General features: G+C 49.3%; 1 pseudogene; it reads right to left on the bottom strand.

The window, feature by feature from the left end:
* Window positions 1-12,924, bottom strand: part of LOC147091950 (uncharacterized) — an 85,820-nt pseudogene that overhangs the window by 63,316 nt on the left and 9,580 nt on the right.

The raw sequence follows: 12,924 nt of genomic DNA, 5'->3' as shown, positions 1-12,924 counted from the left end.
CCGCCCGACACCTGCCCTTTAAGTGGCGTCGCCGCGGCTGCAGGAACGACCCCTGACTCTGTCAGTCATATCGTCCGGCGATAGGTCAGGAGTCGCAACTCAAGTTTGCAGCCGGGGTGCTGCTCGTGGCGATGACGTCATTGCCGGCGGTGCAGTGCCATGGGGAGCTACTGACTAGCTCCGCCGCTAACCTCCCGCTGAATTTCGCGGGAGGCACAAAGCAACCCAATTTCACCCCCTTGTCCAAGTAGTGAGTGGCCTCCTTATTCTTCCCACCAAAACACACCCCCTCACACTGATCTACAGTGAAATTCATTAACACACCACCTCACACTGATCTATAGTGAAATTCATTAACACACCACCTCACACTGAGCTACAGTGAAATTAATTTGCCAATTACACGCCCATTCTGAAATTTATTAATATCTTCTTGCATTTTGTCTTCCTCAGGATTAACTCTACCTCCCAATTTGGTGTCATCGACAAATTTTGAAATTGTGCTGATTCCCGAGTCCAAATCGTTTCTGTAAATGGTGAACAACAGTGATCCCAGCTCCGATCCCTGTGGAACACCACTTCCCACCTTTTGCCAGTCTGAGTAGCTGCTCCCAACCCCTACTCTCTGATTTCTGTTTTGTGACCAGCTTGCTATCCATAAACCGTATGTAAGATCTACAAGATGACCCAGGTCAGGCCGTGTGGAGTGAAGGGCCAGGCAGCAGAATGGATGGAAAGATGGCTACAAAACAGAAATCAGAGGGTTGGAGTTAAGGGAAGTTTGTTGCGATCTTTCCATCCATTCTGTTGCCTGGCCCTTGACTCCACTCGGCCTGACCATGGTCATCTTGTAGACCGTACATACTGCAGACACAGTGCACCAGTGGTGGAGGGGGTGGATATTGAGTCCTGTGGCAGGGGCGCTGATGAAGTGGATTTCTCTGTCTGTGAGTTTTGAGGCATCGCTAGTGGCGTTTTTCACCTCTTTCCACCTTTAAAAAAAACCTTGCTGGCAGTTTATTAAAGCCATTAACAGCCGCTCGGGTGGGACACACCAATAAATGAGGCCTTGTTTCCCTCACAATGACAGGGCTGAACCCGAGTTAGAAAACATTTAGTATTTAAACCAGACTGGGCGGGGCCTGAGGTGCGAGTTAGTAACGGAAAATTGGTGGCCAGCGTACTTCACACCAGGGCTGAGGACCCGGGGACTCGAGTTTCTGTGTCATTTATTGATTAATTTTGTTTATTGTCCAATCTCAATCAGACTGGCGGGTCATCGTGCTGTCTGACGGAGGTGAGGGTCCCCAATGGAGGGCTCTCTTTGCGAGGGTCCTTCCCAGCACCATTGGGGATCTGGGGTGGAGACTGTTGCAGGGAGCTGTCGTGTGCAACAGTTTTGAAGCTCCTTTCCGGACTCCAAGGCCAGATGTGTTTTCTGGGGCCTAGAGGAGTCCACGGGCCGTGTATATATTCAGTGTGAGAGTTTGCAGCCCCTGTGTAGTTCCCTGAAGGGGCTGCTCCTCAACTCTTGGTTGCACTTTAGCCCCACACTCCTAATCTTTGCCCACCTGGTGCGGAGGGGGGTGGGTAAGTGGGAGGATCTTCTCCTGGACCTGCTCTTGGGCCTGGTGAAAACAGCAATTTGTAGGTCCAGGATGGGCGGGGCCCATGGGGGGTCACTCTGGTTGCCTGCCTCTCTCTCGCGGTCTTGTCCCTGCCTGGGTGGCCCTGGAGAGGGAGCAGGCGGTGTCCACCGGTTCACTTGATACCTTCCTCGACCGGTGGGCACGGAAGGTATGAAGAGGCAATAATCGATCCTCACAATCACATTGTGATTGAATTATTAATTGCGTGTGTGTCACAAATATATTTCTTCTATTTTGATACACAAGTTCTACTAGACATGTTAAACTACTAGTTATTTAATCAGGGCTGCAGCTGCTGAAAGGTTGACTGTACTGAGGTTTGTGGCCAGAGCTGGCAGACGTGTTGTTCTGAAGTCTGATGTCTCACACCTGAAGAGTCTGTTTATGTCGTGTTGTAATGACCTTTTTCTGTTGCCTGGTGTCAGAAATAGAAATCAAAGGGAGATGATGCCTCACTCTGTTAATCAACTCTTTGACACATTTCCATGCATTTCCTTTCTTAATTTACAAAGATCACAACTCCATTAGTGAACAATGGATTGCCAGTCTGCCACTTTTTAGTGAGGCTTGAAAGGATTCACTGTGAAGCTACACCTGCCCATCTGTCTGTGTATCACTGTGTTTGGATTGTGTTAAACAACAGTCCTAATATCTCACCTACATCCATTACAATGTTTGAAATGTTAGATTGTACTTGGAAGAAGTTGAGTTTGAATGACAATTCTGAAATTGGGAGCTGTTAAGGATTTCTGTTTTTTACATAAGTATATAGTGATGTGATCAGTCAAAGCAACTTAAAAAATGGTGCTATTTATTGAACACAACTGAATAATTCTACAAGGATGCTATCGCAGTCTTCCTCAGTATTAACTACATCCCCAATTTAGTGTCATCTGCAAATTTTGAAATTGTACTTCTGATTCCCAAGTCCCAATCATTTATGTAAATGATGAACAACAGTGGTCCCAGCACCAATCCCCGTGGAACACCATTTCCCACCTTCCGCCCGTCTGAGTAAATACCTTTAACTCATCCCGTCACAATAACTGGACTTGTCTCTATTCCCGTGCCGAGGGGATTGCTGTACCAGACAGTGGAGGCAACACTTGGGGACTCTCGATTCTCCACCGATTCCCATTCCCCTTCTTTCTGGTGGATAATGGAGGTGCCACTGTGTGTAATGTGCAAGTCAGTAAGAATTGTCAGCAAGGATTAATCAGCACTTTCTAATTGGAGATGTTAATCAGTGTAATCTTTCAGACAATGAATTGTAGCTTTTGTACCAAATATCAATTTAGGATTGAAGTAAAAGTTCATAATTTTATTTTAAAATAATTCAGGGACTGTGGTGATTATTCTTGTTTTATAAGAAGCATTGTAATTGGTTGCCTGTTTTCCTGCCTTGAGATATATGCTGTAAACTTATTGGTTAGTTGATTCCATGTGACCTGTGGTGGCCATCTTAAATTCAGTTCTCTACAGTTTGGTTGAGACTGGGTGCTCAACATGTACTTGCTGGTTTTTTAAGGTTAATAAAGCCTAGCTTTTGAAAGGCAATCTACTCTTTTATTTCAGGGACTCTCATCAGAATTTAAGGGGAAAGATCAGCCAGCGATTCTTAAATGAACACCGCAGCCCCGACAACTCAATCAGCTATATATCTAGAATATTAAACTCCAGCCCAGTAATAGGGGTTATTATCAGCAGAAAAAAAAAACAACTGTCAGAATCAACAACGTTCAGTCCTGGATGTGATTAACAGTCGGGGGGGAGTAGCCCTGGGAGTCCTCAACATTGACTCAGGAGCCCATGAGGTCTCATGGCATCAAGTCAAACATGGGCAAGGAAACCTCCTGCTAATTACCACCTACCACCCTCCCTCAGCTGATGAATCAGTACTCCTTCATGTTGAACACCAATTGGAAGAAGCACAGAGTAGCAAGGGCACAAAATGTCCTCTGGGTGGGGGACTTCAATGTCCATCACAAAGAGTGGTTCGGCAGCAACACAACTGACCGAGCTGGCCGAGTCCTAAAGGACATAGCTGCCAGGCTGGGTCTGCGACAGGTGGTGAGGGAACCAACAAGAGGGAAAAACCTACTTGATCTCGTCCTCATCAGTCTACCTGTTGCAGATGCATCTATCCATGACAGCATTGGTGGAAGTGACCACCGCACAGTCCTTGTGGAGACGAAGTCCCGGCTTCATGTTGAGGATACACTCCACCGTGCTAAATGGGACAGATTTCGAACAGATCTGGCAACTCAAAACTGGGCATTCATGAGGCGCTGTGGGCCATCAGCAGCAGCAGAATTGTATTCAACCACAATCTGTAACCTAATGGCCCGGCATATCCCTCACTCTACCATTACCATCAAGCCAGGAGATCAACCCTGGTTTAACGAAGAGTGCAGGAGAGCATACTGGGAACAGCACCAGGCATACTGAAAAAATGAGGTGTCAACCTGATGAGGCTACAACACAGGACTACTTGCATGCCAAACAACGGAAGCAACATGCGATAGACAGAGCTAAGCGATCTCACAACCATCGGATCAAATCAAAGCTCTGCAGTCCTGCCACATCCAGTCGTGAGTGGTGGTGGACAATTAAACAGTTAACAGGAGGAGGAGGCTCCAAAAATATCCCCATCCTCAATGATGGTGGAGCCCAGCACGTGAGTGCAAAAGACAAGGCTGAAGCATTTGCAACTATCTTCAGCCAGAAGTGCCGAGTGGATGATCCATCTCGGCCTCCTCCTGAGGTCCCCAGCATCACAGATGCCAGTCTTCAGCCCATTCAATTCACTCCACGTGATGTCAAGAAACGGCTGAAGACACTGGATACTGCAAAGGCTATGGGCCCTGACAACATTCCGGCAATAGTACTGAAGACTTGTGCTCCAGAACTAGCTGCGCCCCTAGCCAAGCTGTTTCGGTACAGCTACAACACTGGCATCTACCCGGCAATGTGGAAAATTGCCCAAGTATGTCCTGTCTACAAAAAGCAGGACAAATCCGACCCGGCCAATTACCATCCCATCGGTCTACTCTCAATCATCAGCAAAGTGATGGAAGGTGTCGTCGACAGTGCTATCAAGCGGCACTTACTCAGCAATAACCTGCTAACTGACGCCCAGTTTGGGTTCCGCCAGGGCCACTCAGCTCCTGACCTCATTACAACCTTGGTCCAAACATGGACAAAAGAGCTGAACTCAAGAGGTGAGGTGAGAGTGACTGCCCTTGACATCAAGGCAGCATTTGATCGAGTGTGGCATCAAGGAGCACTAGCAAAACTGAAGTCAATGGGAATCAAGGGGAAAACTCTCCATTGGTTGGAATCATACCTAGCACAAAGGAAGTTGGCTGTGGTTGTTGGAGGTCATTCATCTCAATCACATGACATCACTGCAGGAGTTCCTCAGGGCAGTGTCCTAGGCCCAACCATCTTCAGCTGTTTCATCAATGACCTTCCCTCCATCATAAGGTCAGAAGTGGGGATGTTCGCTGATGATTGCACACTGTTCAGCACCATTCGAGTCTCGTCAGATACTGACGCAGTCCGTGTCCATATGCAGCAAGACCTGGACAACATTCAGACTTGGGCTGACAAGTGGCAAGTAACATTTGCACCACACAAGTGCCAGGCAATGACCATCTCCAACAAGCGAGACTCTATCCATCTCCCCTTGACATTCAATAGCATTACCATCGCTGAATCCCCCAGTATCAACATCCTGGGGGTTACCATTGATCAGAAACTGAACTGAACCAGCCACATAAATACTGTGGCTACAAAAGCAGGCCAGAGGCTGGGAATTCTGCGGCGAGTGTCTCACCTCCTGACTCCCCAAAGCCTTTCCACCATCTACAAGACACAAGTCAGGAGTGTGATGGAATACTCTCCACTTGCCTGGATGAGTGCAGCTCCAACAACACTCAAGAAGCTCGACACCATTCAGGATAAAGCAGCCCGCTTGATTGGCACCCCGTCCACCACCTTCAACATTCACTCCCTCCACCACTGGCGCACTGTGGCTGCAGTGTGTACCATCTACAAGATGCACTGCAGCAACTCGCCAAAGCTCCTTCAACAGCACCTTCCAAACCCGCGACCTCCACCACTTTGAAGGACAAGGGCAGCAGACGCATGGGAACATCACCACCTACAAGATCCCCTCTAAGCCACACACCATCCTGACTTGGACCTGTATCGTCGTTCCTTCACTGTCGCTGGGCCAAAACCCTGGAACTCCCTTCCTAACAGCATTGTGGGTGTACCTAAACCATATGGACTGCAGCTGTTCAAGAAGGCGGCTCACCACCATCTTCTCAAGGGCAATTAGGGATGGGCACTAAATGCAGGCCTAGCCAGCCAGCGACGCCCACATCCCATGAAGGAATAAAAAAGTGTGAGGTCGTGTGTTAATGAATTTCATTGTAGATCAGTGTGAGGTGGTGTGTTAATGAATTTCACTATCGATCAGTGTGAGGTGGTGTGTTAATGAATTTCACTGTAGATCAGTGTGAGCTGGTGTGTTAATGAATGTCACCATAGATCAGTATGAGGTGGTGTGTTAATGAATTTCACTATAAATCAGTGTGAGGTGGTGTGTTAATGAATGTCACTATCGATCAGTGTGAGGTGGTGTGTTAATGAATTTCACTGTAGATCAGTGTGAGCTGGTGTGTTAATGAATGTCACCATAGATCAGTATGAGGTGGTGTGTTAATGAATTTCACTATAAATCAGTGTGAGGTGGTGTGTTAATGAATGTCACTATAGATCAGTGTGAGGTGGTGTGTTAATGAATTTCACTCTGGGTCAGTGCGAGGTGGTGTGTTTTAGTGGGAAGAATAAGGAGGCCACTCACTATTTGGACAAGGGGGTGAAATTGGGATCCTTTGTGCCTCCCATGATATTCAGTGGGAGGTTAGCAGCGGCGGTAGCCGGCACTGCACCACCGGCAATAACGTCATCGCCATGCGCAGCACCCTGGCTGCAACCTTGGGTTGCGACCCCTGACCTTTCACTGGACGATATGTCTGACAGGGTCAGAGCTCATTCCTGCAGCCGCGGCGACACCACTTAAAGGGCAGGTGTCGGGTGGCAACTTTTTACTTTGGCCAACTGCCAGCACCTGCCCCCTTCCCCTTTCTTCTTTGGGGTGCTGGCCGTGATCGCTCAGCCCGGCGCTCCTCTTGATCCGACACCCCGCTCCCCCGTGGTCCAGCAAGGCCCCCGTGTGCGCAGTGCTAGGCCCCTCCGCTTTAACCAGGGAGGGAGGTCTGCTATGACGCGGTGCTATGTGCCGATGGGCACCGCGAAATTCACTGGTAGCGCTTCAAGAGGGAGGGGAGCGCTTCCAATGGCACCCCGCCTCCTGCTTGGGGCGCTACCACTGAATTTAATGAACAGGGACGCTAACTTTTTCGGGGCGCTATACTTAGCCCCAATGACGTTAGCGACCCAAAGGGGGCATCACCGATCTTTCCCCCTAAGAGTCTAAATGGGCTGGAGGAGCAGAGGGATCCAGGGATACAGATACACAAATCACTAAAAGTAGCGACACAGGTTAATAAGGCCATTAAAAAAGCACTGGGCAACATTCATAAAGGAGCCTCCTGTTCCATGTCTAGGAGGTCTGAACCATGGCAGAGAGCGGCTGGGACATGTTTCTCACACGCCTCAAGATTACCCACACGGCGACTTTGCTGTCAGCGAAGAGAGATGAGAAAGACCAAAGTGCCGTTTGCTCCTCTCAGTGTGGCCGTGAAGGACTGTGTCCATGCTGAAGTTCTGTTCCCGTCATACGATCCTCCCCCAGATTGTCCTTTCTGAGCTCCAGCCAGGTGATGCTAAACACTCAGGTGGGAAAGGCAAAAATCTACAGCAATGTGTTTAAAGCAAAGCTGATTTATTTGACATATATCCAGAATATTAAACTCCAGCCCAGTTCCCAGAGTTATTATCAGCAGAAACAAACCCCAACTGTCAGAATGAACATGGTTCAGTCCTGGATGTGATTAACAGCAGCAAAAACAACAGAATCCAACCCCTGCAGTCACACGTGAACTCGCTGGTGTCTCAGCAGGTGGGATGAGCGAGTGAATCCCTTCCCACACATGGAGCAGGTGAACGGCCTCTCCCCAGTGTGAGTGCGCAGGTGTACAGTGAGGTCAGATGACTGCCTAAACCCAGTCCCGCAGCGAGAGCACCTGAACGGTCTCTCCCCAGTGTGAGCACGTTGATGGCGTATCAGTTTCCCGGAACCTTTAAAGCACTTCCCACAGTCCGAGCATTTAAAAGGTCTCTCATCAGTGTGAACTCGCTGGTGATTCAGCAGGTGGGATGAATTAGAGAATCCCTTCCCACACACGGAGCAGGTGAATGACCTCTCCCCAGTGTGAACTCGCTGGTGTGTCAGCAGGGTGGATGACTGAGTGAATCCCTTCCCACACACGGAGCAGGTGAACAGCCTCTTCCCAGTGTGAACACGCTGGTGTCTCAGCAGGTGGGTTGAATTAGAGAATCCCTTCCCACACACGGAGCAGGTGAATGACCTCTCCCCAGTGTGAACTCGCTGGTGTGTCAGCAGGGTGGATGACTGAGTGAATCCCTTCCCACACACGGAGCAGGTGAACGGCCTCTCCCCAGTGTGAACACGCTGGTGTCTCAGCAGGTCGGATGACTGAGTGAATCCCTTCCCACACTCAGAGCAGGTGAACGGCCTCTCCCCGGTGTGACTGTGCTTGTGTCTCGATAGGCCAGATGATTGGCTGAAGCCTCGTCCACACACAGAACACATGTACGGTTTCTCCCCACTGTTAACGGTGCTTTTTGCTTCCATGTTTAGAGGCCGGTGATATTCAGATCCGATGAGTCAAGTGAATCTGTCAGATCTTGACGTGATGTTTGGTTTGAGCTTACCGTCTGTAAATCCTCCCCTTCCAGTGCCCTGTAAAATTAATATAAAACAGGGAGCGTGAGAGACAATCCACAAGAAAACAAAGGCAGGTTGTGAAATTGAGCTCAATTAATCTGGTCATTTGTGGGGCCGGCATGAGAAAAAAGTGACCATAAAAGCTGCCGGATTGTCATAAAAACCAAACTGGTTCACTGATGTCCTTCAGGGAAGGGAATCCACCACCTGGTCTGGGCCTACACAAGACTCTGGCCTCTATGGGAGGAGAGAGAGAGAGAGAGAGAGAGAGAGGTGGGGGTGGGAGGGGGAAGGGGCGAAGGAAAGGAACTTTATACATCTGCAACTCGACCAGAACTTTGATAGAACCTCCAAAACCCGCAACCTCCACCACCTAGAAAGACAAGGGCAGCTGTTGTATGGGAGCACCATCACATCCAAGTCACACATCATCCTGACTCAGATATATTCATCGTTGCTGGGTCATAATCCTGGAACTCCTTACCGAACAACATTGTGGGAATACCTTCACCACACGGACTGCAGTAGTTCAAGAAGGCGACTCACCACCCACTTCTTAACAGGAAACTGGGGATTGGCCATATATGGTGCTCTTGCTAGCGACGCCCACATCTCAAGAATGAATTAAAACAAATCAAAATATGTAAACTGGATTAAAAACCTGTACAGAAATACTTGTTCCTAAAACAATACTCTTTTACATTGTATGGACAGTGTCTGTTTAACAACCTAATCTCCCCCAGAATCCACCTCCCTTGACAGTCTCACATTGGAAATTGTTGGGTCCTCCTGGGCTCAGAAGTACTGGGGGTTAAACTTAGCAGCTTCTCCTCCATCTCCACTCCAGCTCAAACTGAAACATAGAAGATAGGAGCAGGAGTAGGCCATTCGGCCCCTCGAGCCTGCTCCGCCATTCAATGCGATCATGGCTGATCATCCAAGTTCAGTACCCGGTACCTGCTTTCTCCCCATACCCCTTGACCTTAAGAAATATATCCAACTCCTTCTTGAATATATTTAATGTATTGGCCTCTACTGCCTTCTGTGGTAGAGAATTCCACAGGTCCACCACTCTCTGGGTGAAGAAATTCCTCCTCATTTCTGTCCTAAATGGCCTACCCCTTATCCTTAGACTGTGACCCCTGGTTCTGGACTCCCCGACCATCGGCAACATCCTTCCTGCATCTAGTCTGTCTAGTCCTGTCAGAATGTTATAAGTTTCAATGAGATCCCCTCTCATTCTTCTAAACTCCAGCAAGTACAAGCCCAATCGTCCCAATCTCTCCTCATACATCATTCCTGCCATCCCAGGTGTCAGCCTGGTGAATCTTCGCTGAACTCCTTCCATGGCAAGAACATCCTTCCTCAGATAAGGCAACCAATACTGCACACAATACTCAAGATGTGGTCTCACCAAGGCCCTGTACAACTGCAGCAAGACACCTTTGTTCCTGTACTCAAACCCTCTCGCTATGAAGGCCAACATACCATTTGCCGTCTTAACCGCCTACTGCACCTGCATGCTTACCTTCAGCGACTGGTGCACAAGGACACCCAGGTCTTGTTGCACTTCCCCTTCTCTCAATCTATTGCCATTCAGAAAATAATCTGCCTTCCTGTTTCGGCCACCAAAGTGGATAACCTCACATTTATCCACGTTATATTGCATCTGCCATGCTTCTGCCCAATCACCCAACCTGTCCAAATCATCCTGTAGTTTCTCAGCATCCTCCTCACAGCACACATGCCCACCCAGCTTTGTGTCATGTGCAAATTTGGAGATATTACATCTAGTTCCCTTGTCTAGATCATTAATATATATTGTGAATAGATGGGGTCCAAGGACCGATCCCTGCGGTACCCCACTAGTCACTGCCTGCCACTCGGAAAAAGACCCGTTTATTCCAACTCTTTGCTTTCTGTCTGCCAACCAGTTCTCTATCCAAGTCAATACCTTGCCCCCAATCCCATGTGCCTTAACTTTACACGCTAATCTCTTATGCGGGACCTTATCGAAAGCCTTCTGAAAGTCCAAATACACAACATCCACTGGTTCTCCCTTATCTATTTTACTAGTTACATCCTCAACAATGAAGCAACAAGAAGACCTACACAGGCGGCCAGGGACCTACCTTCCGTCAGCCTGTAATAAAACTCTTCCCCACAGCCGCTGACTAATGGCGGCCGCAGCACCCACAATTCCCCGTGCCCCAGAAACCGCTCTATGCAACGCGCCGATTTCCCCGCTGAGAGTGCGCATGCTCCCCAGGGCCGTGAGCCATTCTGGGAGCCTGGCTCCGGTCCTTTGTCCCGAGTCTGACTCAGTGGTACCAGCTGAAGAAACCGGGAAGCGGCGGCTCGGATGGGGGAGGCGCTGCACCCTGGGTTTCCTGGTGTCGGGGCTCTGGCCGCACGTCCACCAGGCCCGGCCGCTCTGATTCTGATTGAGTTTTTTCATGAGGTAACAGAGAGGGTTGATGAGGGCAATGCGGTTAACATGGTGTACATGGATTTCCAAAAGGTGTTCGACAAGTGCCACATAATAGGCTTGCCAGCAAAGTTGAAGGCCATGGAATAAAAGGGACAGTGGCAGCATGGATACGAAATTGGCAAAGTGACAGAAAACAGAGAGCAGTGGTGAACGGTTGTTTTTCGGAGTGGAGGAAGGTACACAGTGGTGTTCCCCAGGGATCGGTACTAGGACCACTGCTTTACTTGATATATATTAATGACTTAGACTTGGGTGTACAGGGCACAATTTCAAAATTTGCAGATGACACAAAACTTGGAAGTATAGTGAACAGTGAGGAGGATAGTGATAGACTTCAAGAGGACATAGACAGGCTGGTGGAATGGGCGGACACATGGGAGATGAAATTTAACGCAGAAAAGTGCGAACTGATATATTTTGGTAGGAAGAACCAAGTGAGGCAATATAAACTAAAGGGTATCAGTCTAAAGTGTGTGCATGAACAGAGAGACCTGGGGGTATGTGTGCACAAATCATTGAAGGAGGCAGGGCAGGTTGAGAAAGTGGTTAAAAAAGCATACGGGATCCTGGGCTTAATAAATAGAGGCATAGAGTCCAAAAGCAAGGAGGTTATGATGAACCTTATAAAACACTGGTTCGGCCTCAACTGGAGTTTTGTGTCCAATTCTGGGCACCGCACTTTATGAAGGATGTGAAGGCCTCAGAGAGGGTGCAGAAAAGATTTACAAGAATGGTTCCAGGGATAAGGGACTTCAATTATGTGGATAGACTCGAGAAGCTGGGGTGGTTCTCCTTACAGCAGAGAAGGTAGAGAGGAGATTTGATAGAGGTGTTCAAAATCATGAGGGGTCAGGACAGAGTAGAAAATGTTCCCATTGGCGGAAGGGTCGAGAACCAGAGGACACAGATTTAAGGTGATTGGCAGAAGAACCAAAGGTGACAAGAGGAAAAAAAATGTTATGCAGTGAGTGGTTAGGATGTGGAATGCACTGCCCGAGAGGGTGGTGGAGGCAGATTCAATCACGGCTTTCAAAAGGGAATTGGATAAGTGCCTGAAGTAAATAAATTTGCAGGGTTACGGGGAAAGGGCGGGGAGTGGGACTAGCTGAAGTGGTCTTGCAGGGGGGCTCGACGGGCTGAATGGCCTCCTTCTGTGCTGTAACCATTCTATGATTCTATAAAATATTAGAAAGTTTGTTCCACAGAAGCACGGGGTTTATCTGCTTTTAATGATGAATTTAAAAGGTCTCTATTGAAACCTGAGCCAGTGTGTTGTGGGCCAAAGAGCCTTGTGTCCAATGCGGGGAATAAAGGCCCACAGCCTCCCCTGGCCCCGGGCCCTGAACAAGGGACTGGAGAAACTCGCTGCCCTGCAGATCAGACAATCAGCCGGCGCTAGTCCCGCCCCTCGGGCTTCCCGATTGGTTGGAGGACCCGCCGCCAGCTCGCTCCTCCAGCCCGCTCGCTCCCTATTGGTCGGAAGCTCCCGTTAATCAGGCCCTGGGCCCGGGTCACGTGTCCCCGAGGAGATCACGTTCACCGTCCAACTGCCGCCGCTCGGTCCGGGGGCTCGCGGACTCTCAGGTTTTTCTATTTCTCTTTATTCTCTCCTGATCCACCCCTCCCCCCCACACCGCGCGATTCTCCACCCAATCGGAGCGGAGAAAACTCACTTCGCGTCACCGATCGCGACTCTGGAACCGACACCAAGGCCTTTCCCCGGAATGCCCCGCGCCGACTCCGTCCGGCAGGATCTGAGTGCGCAGGCGCAGCTCCGAGTGGGGGAGGGGAGTTGGTGTCCTCTGGGCATGCGCGGTTATTACCCTTGGTGACCGGGAGGG

The sequence above is a fragment of the Somniosus microcephalus genome, unplaced genomic scaffold (genome assembly GCF_052327205.1).
Source record: "Somniosus microcephalus isolate GS21.2 unplaced genomic scaffold, FLI_Smic_1.0 unresolved_chr3, whole genome shotgun sequence".
NCBI classification, from domain to species: domain Eukaryota; kingdom Metazoa; phylum Chordata; class Chondrichthyes; order Squaliformes; family Somniosidae; genus Somniosus; species Somniosus microcephalus.
Note: the sequence above shows the minus strand (reverse complement) of the source record. Positions and strands in the feature narration are given on the sequence as shown.